Raw genomic sequence first — 14179 nt, 5'->3', positions numbered from 1 at the left:
AAATATGTACATATATATGTACAAAAAATAAATATTTTTATACACAAATATATATTTTCATATGTGTGTGCTTAATGTTTTTATGTTATCTGACCCTCATGGATCTTAATGTAATATAATCTCTCTTCTCTAGTGGATATCAGATACTGGTGATCTCTGGAATGTCACAACAAAAGTTGTATCAGCTGGCAGCAGCCTGGAATATAGTGCTTATGGAAAAAATTGTTTAAGTCACCAAATAACTGTTATACTATATTTTTTGTGATAGGAATTATGACTAAATATACCCTACATTTTTCTTCTGACTATACTGAAGAATTAACAACCAAATAATGTAAATTCAGGCTTTCAAATACTCCGTTCATTGCACAGATAAAGAACATGTTTCTGTAATTTCTCTGAAAACATATTATATCTATTATAGCAAAAGAGCCAATGTTTCTGAAACCAGATCCAAAGTTTGATTCTGCAAGACATAATCACAAACAAGTCTAACCCAGATCTTCTCAAGGTCTTTTGTTGATTAGGAAATTGTAGAATCCTGAAGATTAATACTGGAGACATTTGGGAGGATTCAGCTGAATCTGAGTAAATTGAATGCCCAAAACTTACTGATCTTTTCTTACCAGTTCTTTTTCTTCCAAGAAGACTACATTTCTTTTATTTGATGATCCTGTACTATCCTCATCTGAAACAATCATTATCTTTCAAAATATCCTTTATCATTTATTATTACTTCCAGAACTGTCATTAGAATTAGATTTAATTTTCAAAAGAAATGAGTCCAAAGCAAGAACTTGGAAGAGATACCATTTACTTCAAAAGAAGAGCAATGTCTTGATGCTTTATATCAGCCAAAATTGGGGGCAATATGAATATAAAATAATTTATAAGGTCCAAAAATAGACAAAAAAAAAATAATTTAAAGTGTGCTGAACTTAACGATATGGGTACACTTACTAGAGATTCTAGATTAAATATGTTAGTTGGCTTATTGTGCTTGAATGAATAACCAGAACCTAACCTAAATGGTGTCTTACTTCAAATTAATTAGAAGTGCTGTAACTTTCTTGATAAAATGTCCATGAAGAAATCTCAACTCTAAAAGATACAAGGCTTTTACAATGAATTTATATATTGTGATATCTCTTGGGAGGGTTTCAAAGGACATTCATACATTAATGTCACCAAAGCATTGAAAATTTATTTGTAAGGGAAGCACTAGTGTACTTGAAGAGTTCTACATTGGACATCTTCAAATAGCAAAGAGTGAATATCCTCCTTGATATTAATGAACATGCCAGTATTCCAGATTAGGAGAAGCCAAATTATAGCCCTTAATAGTGATTTAGTAGCCAAGTGGTCACTGAAATGGGCAATAAAGATAACAGAGCTATAATAATAATTTTCACTTTAAGAACCTCTGGTAATAGCAAAGTGATCATGAAGATTCTAACACTAACTAAGCAAGCCTCATACTTAAATGTTATGTCATATTTTTAAAATGAAAGCAAAATAACAGAAATCCTTCATCTGGAGACCTTATTGGAGTTATCATATTTGAGAGAGAAAGCCTTTGGTCGGAGATCCAGATCCTTTAAGTACAGAATAGGCTAAATTCCTAGATAAAAGACCCTGAAACACTGTCACGGTTTATATCATAACTCATCTTTCTAGTTTTTATAAAAAAAAAAAAAACTGTTCTGACTTGTATTTTTTAAAAGTATACTGTTGTGACATATTCTGTAAGGTTGTTAGTTTTGACTGAAGTGCAGAGTAAAATAAAGCTGAATGGCTAGCCGTTTCTTCACTTAACCTGTAATCCAGTAAATCTAACCGTACATAAAATATCTGTACAAATGTGGATGCTGTATAAACCCTCTAATAATTTATACAAGGAGAAACACAAACAAATGTCTAGGGTTTGAGAGCAAAACCATGCATTTTTCTACAAATAACAATGTTCATTTTTTTAAGAAAAGCTCCAAATTTACTGCTGGATCTTGAGTAAAAATTAATTGAGATTTATTACCCAATAATCATATGATCTCAGCTATACAACACTATTAGCTATTATCAGATCTATAAATCTCTAGAGTTAGGCTTTTACAGATTTTGATATCATGAATAAGTTAAATGATCAGGTAATTCAGACTCTCATGGGACTTAATTCTGCTAAATTGCCACCATTCCTTTCATCCAAATATATAACCTGATAGGGAGTTTCATAGAAACAATTCACTGAGAGAAAAAAATATCACACACACATACACAGACAGATTTATTAATTATGCAGAAGTGTTTCATGAGGCTGAGATGTCCCAAGATCTGTAGCTGGCAAACTGGAGATCCAAAAGAACTGATGATGTAGTTTCAGTTCAAGAGCTTGTAAACTCGAGACCCAAGAAGAGCTGAGACGAGACTTCAGTTGAACTCAGAAAGCAGGAAAATATTGATGTTCTTGCTCACTCAGTCAGTCCCATTTATTAATGAGAGAGTCAGCATTTTGTTCTATTTAAGCCCCTAATGGATTTGATGAGGTCCACTGACATTAGGAAGGGCAATCTGCTTTACTCAGTCTACTGATTCAAATGTTAATTTCATCCACAACCTCCATAACCGACATACCCAGAAAAATGTTTGACCAAATATCTGGGTACCAGTCAAGCTGACATAAAATTAATCATCCAGGCTTAAAAAAAACCTGTAAAGAAAAATTTTCTCAAGGGCAGAATTTTGAGCATGGCGTCTATTTGTACACTTTGCATATAAAAATAACTGGCTGGAAGTACAGATATATATCAATTCATCAACGTCAGCAGTAAGGTACACTGACTAGCAATTTATACAGTGGCAAGAACCTCAGAGGCAGTACAATTAAAAAATTAGAGAAAGGTTTGGTTATGAAAATTAAAGATGAACTTTTAAGAACTAGCAAAGAATATAAAGATATTTGTTACCCATGTATATGTTTTCAAGAGCATACTGTTATGAAGGAGATTTGCAATAATCAGGTAAGATAAGATTTCTCATAAGGTGAATTTCAGTCAGCCTCTTTACCTGTAATCTAGTGCTTACTCAGTAAGCTCATTATCAAACTGACAACAAATGCTGGCATAGAAATGATTTATCCTCAAATACATAGACCTCTCTTCACCAGAGTAAATCAGGCTCTTTCCAGTGCTTAAAGACCTAATTCCTACATATTAACCAAGAATGTTACATATAGTATATGTGGTCCTGTAGGAAAGAGTGGCATTAAATTCTGGTGGCAGTTTAGTGAGTATTCACCCTTTGAATCATAAAGGTAGGAGCAATTTACCCTTTTGGCATTGCCATTTATTCTAGATAAATATTTCCATACTCCTCCTCTGATGTTTCTGCCCACATCCATGGATTTACAGAATGTATTATTTGTTGTTTTGTTTTCCCATATGATGTTGCTTCTAATCAAGGCATTTACTTTACAGTAAAGGAGGGTTGCAATAGATTTATGCTCAAGGAAATAATTCACCTTACTGTGTACCTCTTCATGCAGAAGTAGTTGGTCCAGTAATACAGTGGAACGGCTTACAGAAGACTTAATTATAGTGTTTTCTGCATAACAACACTTGGTGTGTTTGGATAAATGTTCTACAAAAATAGTTTTTGCTCTGATGACCAGAAACAAAACAGATTAGATAATCAATAGTTGAAAGTGAGATTGACTCCTTTCATTATAAACCTAAGAACACCCTCAAAAAGTTTTTTGTTTCCCCTGCATATAACTTACTGCTTTAACAACCGTCTTTGTTCATAATGGAGAAATACTTTTACAAAGTCATCATGGTGGTTTTGATGAATTAGAAATTGAGAAAACTACCTAACTCTCGTGGAGTCTTAATACAACAGAACCAATGAGTAAAGGCTGATTGTCTGAAGTTATCATCCTAAATATTGAAGAAGCAATAGAATTTTTGGTACACAATGGAAGGCAGAGAGGTTTATGTTTGTCAACCAGTGGATTCTGAAGTAGTTCTTAGTATTTCCACATCTATTGGTAAACGATAAGAAAAGACTATAGCAATCAAGAATAGGCAAGACCAGATATCTCGGGAATAAAAGTTTGAGTCACCCTGCTAAGCAGAGTATCACAAACTTTTGAGTTGCTGAGGACAAATGGAACAGAGCATTGAAAGCAAAAGTAGGAAGTTTTAAATAGCGACTTAATAACAGTTGTAAAATGAGGACTAAAGAGACATGCATATTGTCTTCATTGTTTTGCATCTTATCAATCACCTCTTTTAAACTTTTTTCTTTTCCACATAACTGTATGTAAAGTGTGTTACTCAAGATGACTTTTATTTTTCAGTCTTTAGTTTACAAGATATAGAAGGGTGAACTAGAAAAGAAACACTATCTAGTGCTGCATATGCTTGGCAGGAATTTAGGGAAATAAACATATTGTTGCTAGTCACATCATAATAGGCAGTCATGTGATCTTGCCATTGCTACTCAGGAGATAAATTTGAGTAGAAGGTTATGTATTGGTGCTGAGGAACCTGATAGAAGGATTGTGCAGATTGATTATTGATACATGCAACAATTCTCATCACCTACTACGCTCTCTTCTATAGCTTAGAGGCTGATATCTGAAAGACAAATTTCCCAGAATGTTTTGTGGCAGGGCTTTTGTTTAGATTACAATAATAGGAGTGACTCATTAAATCTGGAAGGCAGAAGTGAAGCACAGTTCTATTCTTCCTCTTGCAACAGCAGGCAAAAGCATGTTATGGTGAAGGTGATATTTTTTTCGTGTCTGCTGACCATTGGCCTTAAGGATTGCTCTCTTTTGTGCTTCACTCAGCACAGCAGTAAACATCAGCAGTGATTTCCTGTATGTTTGAACTGTGTTAGAAATATCAACTTCATAATTACTCAAAAGTTAGTGACAAACCTGAGATCTATTGGTGGCTTTCCTTGACCTTTACTCCTCAGTCTTTTCAACAGACTTTTTAGCACTTAATTTGCTGTACAAAACTCCAGATTGCTTGCAGTGTTTAAAGAGGTTTATGTTATTCTGATAGAACTGTCAATCATATAATTTCAGTGAATGAGGATTTATAAAGATACATAAAGTAATACTAAATGGACTTTTATGCTTATTTAAACGTTACTATGCATATGACAAAATAGTTGCTAGTGTATAAAAAGGGCTCTTGATATCAATAAGCAACTATATCAATAAATAAAAAGACAAACATCTGCAGAGAAATTAGATAAAAATTATTAATAAGCAGTATTTATGAATTGCTTATGGCTGTTGTTTCCTCCTGCTAGTTTCTTCTCAGAAAATTCAACTCACAAATATTCCCCCAAAATAAACTCATAAAGAGGAATAGACAATACATTTATATAGCATTACTGTAAGAAAATGTTAGAGGAGGGGGAATGGCAAAAGTTCACTGTAGAGTAATAACACATGGAAGAAAACTGAGACCTAGAAACAGATTAAAATTTTAACCCAATAGTCCAATATTAATACAAATATATTAAGGATTCGATTACAACTTTTATGAAAAGAAGTAAAAACTCAGGGAAGAACTAGTCAGTGAATAAGGAAATAAATAGGAAGAAAGGAAGCAAAATCGTAAGGTACACAGAAGAGTGAAATAATAAAAATTAACAAAAGGAAATCAACTTAAAATAATTAGTGAATAGCTAGTTATAAAGAAGATAGGAACCAAAGATATAACGTATGAGAAGTTGAATTTGTGAAGTGAAAAATCAAAGCAATGGAACACAGCTGCACTGAAACATATCCTAGTACAGTTATTGTATATTTAAGGAAAGAATCTATTTGGCTTCTAAGTGAAAAAGATTATGTCACTTGTAAGGAAAAGGAAATCAGATAGGCAGTTTTAAAAAGAAGGTCCAGATAATCAGTTTGGCTGAAATATTTATCACCAAAAGACAATAAATCAACACTTACAAAAAGACTCAAGGGAAGAAAATGTGATACAAGGATCTTATATACAGCAAAGTTGTCTTCCAGGTACAAAAGATGTAGACAAAACCGTATTGAGTATAAAATAGCAGCGTCATTTTTTTATTTGAACCTTTCTTGAAGGAAAGCTATAGTGAGCTAAGGAGTGACTGGAAAAAGCCTGGCAAAGAACCAGTAGTGAGAATTTAACATATTCAATTAAAATTCAGATTGATAAAAACTGAAGCAAGATAAGCATAATAGGGTAGGATATAAATATTATACATACCGATAATGTCAAAATGAATAAGTGAAAAAAATGAAATGAATTTGGATATTGTTATAATCCTTTTCACAGCCTTTTTGTCATAGCTTGCAGTCAAAGGACATCTTGTAAAATGACAAATTTAGTGACAAAAGTGTACAAATTTCATACAAAGATAAACAAAAGAAAGATAATACTATTGATTAAAATTGAGTAGTAGAGAATAGGGAAGGAACGAGGGAGGAAGAGGATGCAAGGTTTTTTTTCATAATGAGTAATTAAAAAAGAGAAGACTAAGTGTTTTATAGAAACATTTTATAAAGATAACCACTTAAAAACTTTCCAAAATATCAAATCTATCATTAAAGCAAAGAAAAATATCACATAATGAATATATACATATATATGTGTGTGTATATATATATATATATATATATATATATATATATATGTCTCCACACATAATTGCAAATATATACAAAATCTGGGATAGCATATCATATTAAAGTCAAGAAAAAGAAGGAGGAGGAAGAGGAGCGAATAATATAATTTATTATACTTGGGCTTAGACAAATAATAGGAAACAATTTAACATTGCAATATTTTCTGATACAAGGAAGATTTTCTTTCTTGTACAAGATGTTGATTGTATCTTCAGGCACATGCAATATTTGATGCAGAATTATAGATTAATACAAGTGAATACTGAAGGATCTGTCTCAATGATGAGTTTGAGGAACTGAACATGTTTTACCTTAATATAGTCTCTCTAGAATTAATTATTTAATCAATACTTTATCATTATCAAAAAGAATAAGAGTTAATGGATTGGGAAGGGGCAAAGAAAGCAGTTACAAATGATTATTTTTAAAAAGAGAGTGGTGGGAAAGTATTAGGTATATTTTATTTTAATTAATTTAACATATTTGATTATAGAGTCTAGAATATTTTGTGGTTTAAAATGCACTAGAATGTTAGTTTTCCTATAAAAGGCAGGGTTTTTGTTGCTTATTAGTTTTATTTTTATACTTCATTACTTTATTTCTAATACCTAATACCATACCTGATATATGGTAGATACTGATTAATAGTGCCAAATGAAAGGTAGTTTTGCAGAAACATATGCATAGCCCCATACTCATGTCTGTTTCCAAAGCAAAAGGGAAAGAAAACATCTAGTTAAAAATTTTGTTTGTTCCTGATAGTGTTTCCATCAAATGAAAACTCAGGCAGTTGTAAAATCAATGTGAGTATTTCACAAAGAATAGTACATATAGCCATACATATATGAAAAATTATAATCATTGCTTATACATGTGGTAAAAATTAACACTGTAATGAGCAATCTTTTGCCTTAAATATTGGAGAAAATAGCTGACCTGCATGTATTTTTATTTTAATTATTTTTACAAATTGTTGCTGACAATAGCTAAAAAAAATGGAGAAATGGCCATATTTTCTCATATTGTTAAGGCTTTTGACATGTATTGCTAAGTTACTATCTATTTATATGCCTTACAAGCAGTAAATGAAAGGGCCCACCTCATCATATGCATTCCCTGAGCAACTCTAAATTGTTGTATATTTTTAAAAAATTATTTCCAAATGCTACTGTTAAGTAAATGGTATCTGGTCATCAGTTGATTACATTTAATATTGGACTTCTTAAATATAATTATTGATCATTTGAACTTCCTCTTTCAGAAATTTCTAGTCATACTGTTTTTTGTTTTTGTTTTTTTCTATTTCTATATTTTATGTTCTCCAACAGACATTTTCCCCTTGTATCTGTAAGGATATCAACACTTTCTATCACTATTATTTGAAAATTATATTCTCTTACAGTTTTTGCCTTAGTCTTTTGCTTATAAATTTTATGATTGTTTGACATACGGAGTTCTTATATTTTTATTTTCTGTAAGCCAGTCTATCTTTTTTTTTTCTATATGAGCTTCTTCACACACTCCTCAAAAAATCAAATATATTTTCTAGTTATTATAATTCTTCATTAAAATTTAAATCTTTAAATCATACTTTATTTTAATATATACCATGAGATAAACATAGATATATGTTTTGAATAATCAACTAATTCTTTTAGCATCATATTGAACAAATTGGTCCTTTATTTATGATGTTAAAGGCCATTTCCTTTAACTTGGATTTCTTTGGGGGCTTACTTTATTGTTTCATTTATCCATTTTTTGGGGAGTCTATAGTCCCATGAACTCCATTCTTTTTATTAATAATTTTCTGATTTACAGATAAAATATTCAATTGCTATTGATTAAGTAAATGGTTATTATATTCAGTGGTTCAAAACTAAAGTGATTTAAAAAACATACATTTAGACTTTTCACTTTTATCCTACCCTCTTCCACCTTGTGACAATCACACTTTTATTATTTTAATGTTTCTTTATACAAATGAAGCAAAAAGAAATATATACTTAAATACTTTTTCTTCTTCCAAAAAAGGGGGCATACTATAGAGAGTGTTCTTCAGGTAACTCAGCAGTACAGCCTGTAATTTTTTCTGTATCTATGTATTTAAACCAGAGTTTATTTAACTTATTCCTATTTATGCAAGCTTTTGTAGTTTCTAGTTTTCTGTTGTTACAAATAATGCAACAGAAAAACATTTCACAAATGGACTTTATCCTTGTTCAGATGTTTCTTTAAGATAAAATATGTAAAGTAATATTAGCTTGACTTTTTTTTATTAATTAGTCTAATGTGTCTTATGTTTTGTATCCCATGGGTCTTCATGGCTTATCTTACCGTCACGGTACCTAAGAACACTGGCCTCAATGGTGACTTGAACAAAAGATAGCATGGAGAATTTACTCCTTCTCTTAACTGCCTCCACTTATAAATAACACATGTCACCTCCTCTCATAGTCTATTGGCTGGAATCAAGCATATATCTGCCAACACAATATTAAATATGTAGGTTGAGAAATATATTGAAGTATATGACATATGCAAGATTTGATGAACTTTATTTTTTTTCTGGTATAGTTAAACCTATTAGCACCAAATAATTCTGTGTTTATTTCTTCCCATGCATTCAACCTTGCAAAAGAGAAATAAATTAAATTGCCACCCAGTCATTGTGCCCAATGCCAAGTTCAATGTATTGCAGAGTACTAAGATAAAAAAGGTGAAACACTCAAAAGGAATTAATTGAAAAAAAATGTCATTGAAACCTGTTATATAAGATAGTATTTATAAAGGAATTGGCGAGATTAAAGAAAGCCTAAAAAAAAATTAAAGGAAGCCTAAAGAAATGGTGAAGCACCCTGAACTTGAAGCAGTAGGAAGAAACTAACATGCTTAGATGTAAAAGGGTAAGAGAGGGAATGGTTATCAGAATGGTCTTTGAAGTAAGTCACGTAGTGCTTGACAGAAGCTGTGGACACCAGTAGAGAAACACATGTGCTAAAAAAAAAAAAAAAATCCTCAGTCCAGCAGAGAGGAACATCCAAGGATGAGAAACCTGATATCTCTCTCCCTTCATTCTAATATCTGATCCATGCCTTCCATTGGCTGAACACAACTGGCAGGCAAAAGGTCAAACAACAACAACAATAACAGAAATGAATTGAGAAAGTCCATAGAGGTCAGCTTTTACTGCACAGACAAAACAGGGTGGAGAAGGGTGGAAAGTAAATCTAGAATGAACACATAGGGAATATGTGAGACATCACAAAAGCTCAGGTGCTGTCATGATTGTTCTGCATATGTACAAATGTAGTTTATTTGAGTCCAGAGACCAATGAGCTAAATGGTCCACCATATCTCCACAAACATGTACAAAAATATACAGCGGTAGATCAAAAGCAAGATAACCTCATTCAGAAAGGCAAAAATGGACAAATACATCGGAATTTCCATAGAAATTAGGAAATTCCTGCTAGGAAGACATAGTGAAGAAGGTCCATCCTAGGGAACTCTACCTACTCCCCAGCAAAAGTGTTAGAAATTATATAAAACAAACACCTCAACAATTTAGAGTCTCTTTGTAGTGTAAGTATCTGATATTAAGCTTTTGATTATAGAGTAAGTGACTGACATTAAGCTTTTAATTGCGGAGGCATCCATATTAAAAGACATTCATCTTGAATAAACATATTGCCAGGTGTATGACACAGCCACTGGCAAAACAATCAGATGTGGAATTAGGTCACCAATGGACTACTGATGAGATAGCTCTACCCAGGACTTATCTGAATTAAGCCCTGAGTCTGCTTTCTAAGAGGCCCTGACTCTCAATCTGTTTTCATTTTTCCCTTGCTCCACCTTGTAGAAGATTCTTCTCATCCCATTACCCTTCCTAGCCACATCTAACAAGGACGTTGGGCAATATATCCTTCTTGGAGACTGCAGAGATTTGTCAGCCTTCATTTGGCTTGTGAAATATTAAGAATCAAATGTGTTTTGTTTGTTGGTTTGTTTGTTTGTTTTTCTACATCTGATACAGCTACAGACTAGACTTAAGCTTTCAATGGTAATACAAATTTCTCAGAAACATGGTTCACCTTTATTGGACTTATCTTTATTTATGTTTCTTTTTTCTTGGATTTAATTTTATTTTAATTGATTAATTGATGAAGATAAGGATTTCTAACAGGAGAGCTACCCTCTTAACACATTTTTGAGAACATAATATAGTATTATTAACTATAGGCACAACGTTATATAGCAGATATCTAAAATGTATTCATCTCATGAGACTGAAACTTTGTACACATTAAAGAACAACTCTCTATTTTATTTTATTTTTAATTGAGATTATTAGGGTGACATTGATTAATAAAATCAACTATATGTCATATGTATATTGCGTTGTGTGTTTACCACCAAAAGTTAAATTTCCTTCCATCACCAAATATTTGACTAGCAACTCCCCATTTTGTCCTGTCCCAAGTCCCTGGAAACCATGAGATTCATGGTTTACAAGTATTTCCTTCCATTTCATAGGTCGTTTTTCACTCTGCTTATTATTCCCTTTGCTGTGAAGAAGTTTTTTAGTGATGTAGCCCCACACGACTACTTTTCTTTTGTTGCCTGTACTTTTGGTGTTGTAACAAAGAATATATTGCCACATTTCCTCAGTTAAAAATATTCTACAATGCTACAGTAATTAAAACAATATGAGAAAATATTCAATTTTCATATATTGTAAGACATAATATTGTTAAGATGGCAATACTGCCCAAATTGATCTGTAGGTACAATGTGATCCCCTATCAAAATGCCACATTTTTTTTTCTCAAATGGAAGAGCTAATTCTAAAATTCACGTGAATCTGAAAAGGACCATGGACAGCCAAAACAATCTTGAAAAAATAAAATTAAAAGATTCACATTTCCTATTTTCAAAACTGATTGATTACAAAGCTACAGTATTCAAAGTAGTGTGGTACTGATGCAAAAATAGACATTTAGATCTACACAATAAAACTGAGAGTTCAGAAATAAAATCATGTGTCTACGACCAACTAATTTTTGACAAGAATGTCAAGCTCATTCAATGGGGGAAAATAGTTTTTTTCAACAAATGATACTAAGACATCAGGATAGCCACATGTAAATAATTAAGTTAAATCTTTACGCCATATACAAAATTTAACCAAACATGAATCAAGCACCTAAATATAAGAGCCAAAACTACAAATTTCTCAGAAGAAAATAGAGGGGTAAATCTTTACAATCCATTCTTACATATGACATCAAAAGCTCGAGAGAGAGAGAAAAAAAAAAGAAAAGAAAAAAGAAAAAAGAGAAATTGAATTTCATAAAAATTAAAAATATTTTTTCTTCAAAAGACATTATCAAAAAGTACAAATACTACCCAAAGAATGAGAGAAAATGTTTACAAATCACATATTTTATAAGGGACTTTTATCTAAAAAAAATAAAAATAACCAATATAACTCAATAATATAAAGAAAATGAATGAAAGTATAAAATGGACAAAGCTTCAAAATAAATTATCTCCAAAGAGATACAAATGACCAATAAACACATGAAAATTTACTTGACATCATTTAGTGCAGGGAAGTGTAAATCAAAACCACACTGAAATAATTCATATTCACCAGGATGGCTAGAATCAAAAAGTGAGATAATAACAAGTGTTGAGAATGTGGAGAAATCAGGACCTTCATCAATTGCAGATGGGACTATAAAATGCCACAATCATTTTGAAAAAGTCTGACAATTTCCCAACTTGATAAAAATAAAGTTATCATTTGACTCAGTAATTTCATTCCCAGTTCTATATCCAAGACAAATGAAAACATGTCCACTCAAAAAAAAAAATGCACATGAATGGTCATAGCAGAATTATTTATAATAGCAAAGATGGAAATCTCACAAATATCTGTAAACTGAGTAGAAAAATAAAATGCAGTGTGTCTGTTTGGTGGAATATTTTTCAGTCATAAAAAGGAATGAAGTACTGAGATACACTACAACACAGATGAATCTTAAAAACCAGGCAAAATTTTAAAAAGTCAGTTGTGATTTCACTTATATAAAATGTCTAGAATAGATAAATGTATACAGACAGAAAGTAAATGAGTAGTTGCTTAGGGCTTAGATGGTGGCTGGGAGCATAGCGGGCTGATAGCTTAAAAGTAGAGTATTTATTATTTTAAACTTTATTTTTAGAGCAATTTTAGGTTTACAACAAAATTGAGAGGGAAGTACAGAGATTTTTTTATATACCCTCTACCCCAACACATACGTAATCTCTCTTATTATCAACATCACTCTAGAAGAGGACATTTTTATCAAGGATGGAACCTACATTGACACAACATAATCTTTCAAAGTTCACAGTTTACCTTAGGGTTCACACATTGTCTTACATTCTATGGGTTTGGACAAAATATAACAGCATGTGTACATCATTATAATATCATTTAGAATATTTTCAGTACTAAAAGTGTTCTGTGCTCTATCTATTTGTCTCCCAACCATTCCAATCTCTAGTAATCACCGACCTTTTTATTATCTCCATGGTTGTTTTGTCTTTTCCAGGATGTCATAGTTGGAGCCATACAGTACGTAGCCTTTTCAGATTGGCATTTTTCACTTACTAATATGCATTTAAGGTTTTTCATTATCTTTTCATGGCTTGATCACTTATTTTTCTAGAGTGAAATAATATTCCATTATGCATATGTACCACAGTTTATTCATCCACTTTCTTACTGAAGTACGTTGGTTGCTTCCAAGTTTCGGCAAATCAAAAGAAAGCTGCTGTAAATATCTATGTGAAGTTTTTGAGTGAACTTAGTTTTCTATTTATTTGAGTAAATACAAAGGAGAGTGATGGCTACATTGAATAATAAAAATATGTTTCGTTTTATGAGAAACTTTCAAACTGTCTTCCAAAGGGTCTGTGTCATTTTGCATCCCTGCCAACAATGAATGAGAATTTCTGTTGCTCCACATCCTCACCAGGATTTGGTGTTGTCAGTGTTCCAGTTTATTGGCATTCTAATAGGTGTTCATGGATATCTCATTGTTATTTTAATTTTTATTTCTCTGATAACATATGTCCCAGAGCATCTTTGCATATGCTTATTTGCTATCTGCATATGTTTTTTGATGAGTTGTCAGTTAAGATCTTTGGCCCATTTATTAATTAGGTGTTTCGTTTTCTTATTGTTGAGTTTTAAGAATTATCCATATATTTCAGATTATGGTTCTTTAATAGATGCATTTTTAAAAAATATTTTCTCTCAGTCTGTGGGTTTTCTTCTAATTCTCCCTACCCCCCACAGCATTATCAAAATATAAGGGACAATCATTTGCTCATATTTGCATTGAATAATTAATGAGATTTTTTTCAATTATAGTAGGCATACAATTATATATTAGTTTCAGTTGTACAGCATAGTGATTAGAGATCTATATAACTCACAAAGTGATCACC

Source organism: Pteropus vampyrus, unplaced genomic scaffold, assembly GCF_000151845.1.
Source record: "Pteropus vampyrus isolate Shadow unplaced genomic scaffold, Pvam_2.0 Scaffold26, whole genome shotgun sequence".
In the NCBI taxonomy this organism is placed as follows: domain Eukaryota; kingdom Metazoa; phylum Chordata; class Mammalia; order Chiroptera; family Pteropodidae; genus Pteropus; species Pteropus vampyrus.
The sequence above is the reverse complement of the archived record's forward strand: the minus strand, read 5'-3'. Positions refer to the sequence as shown.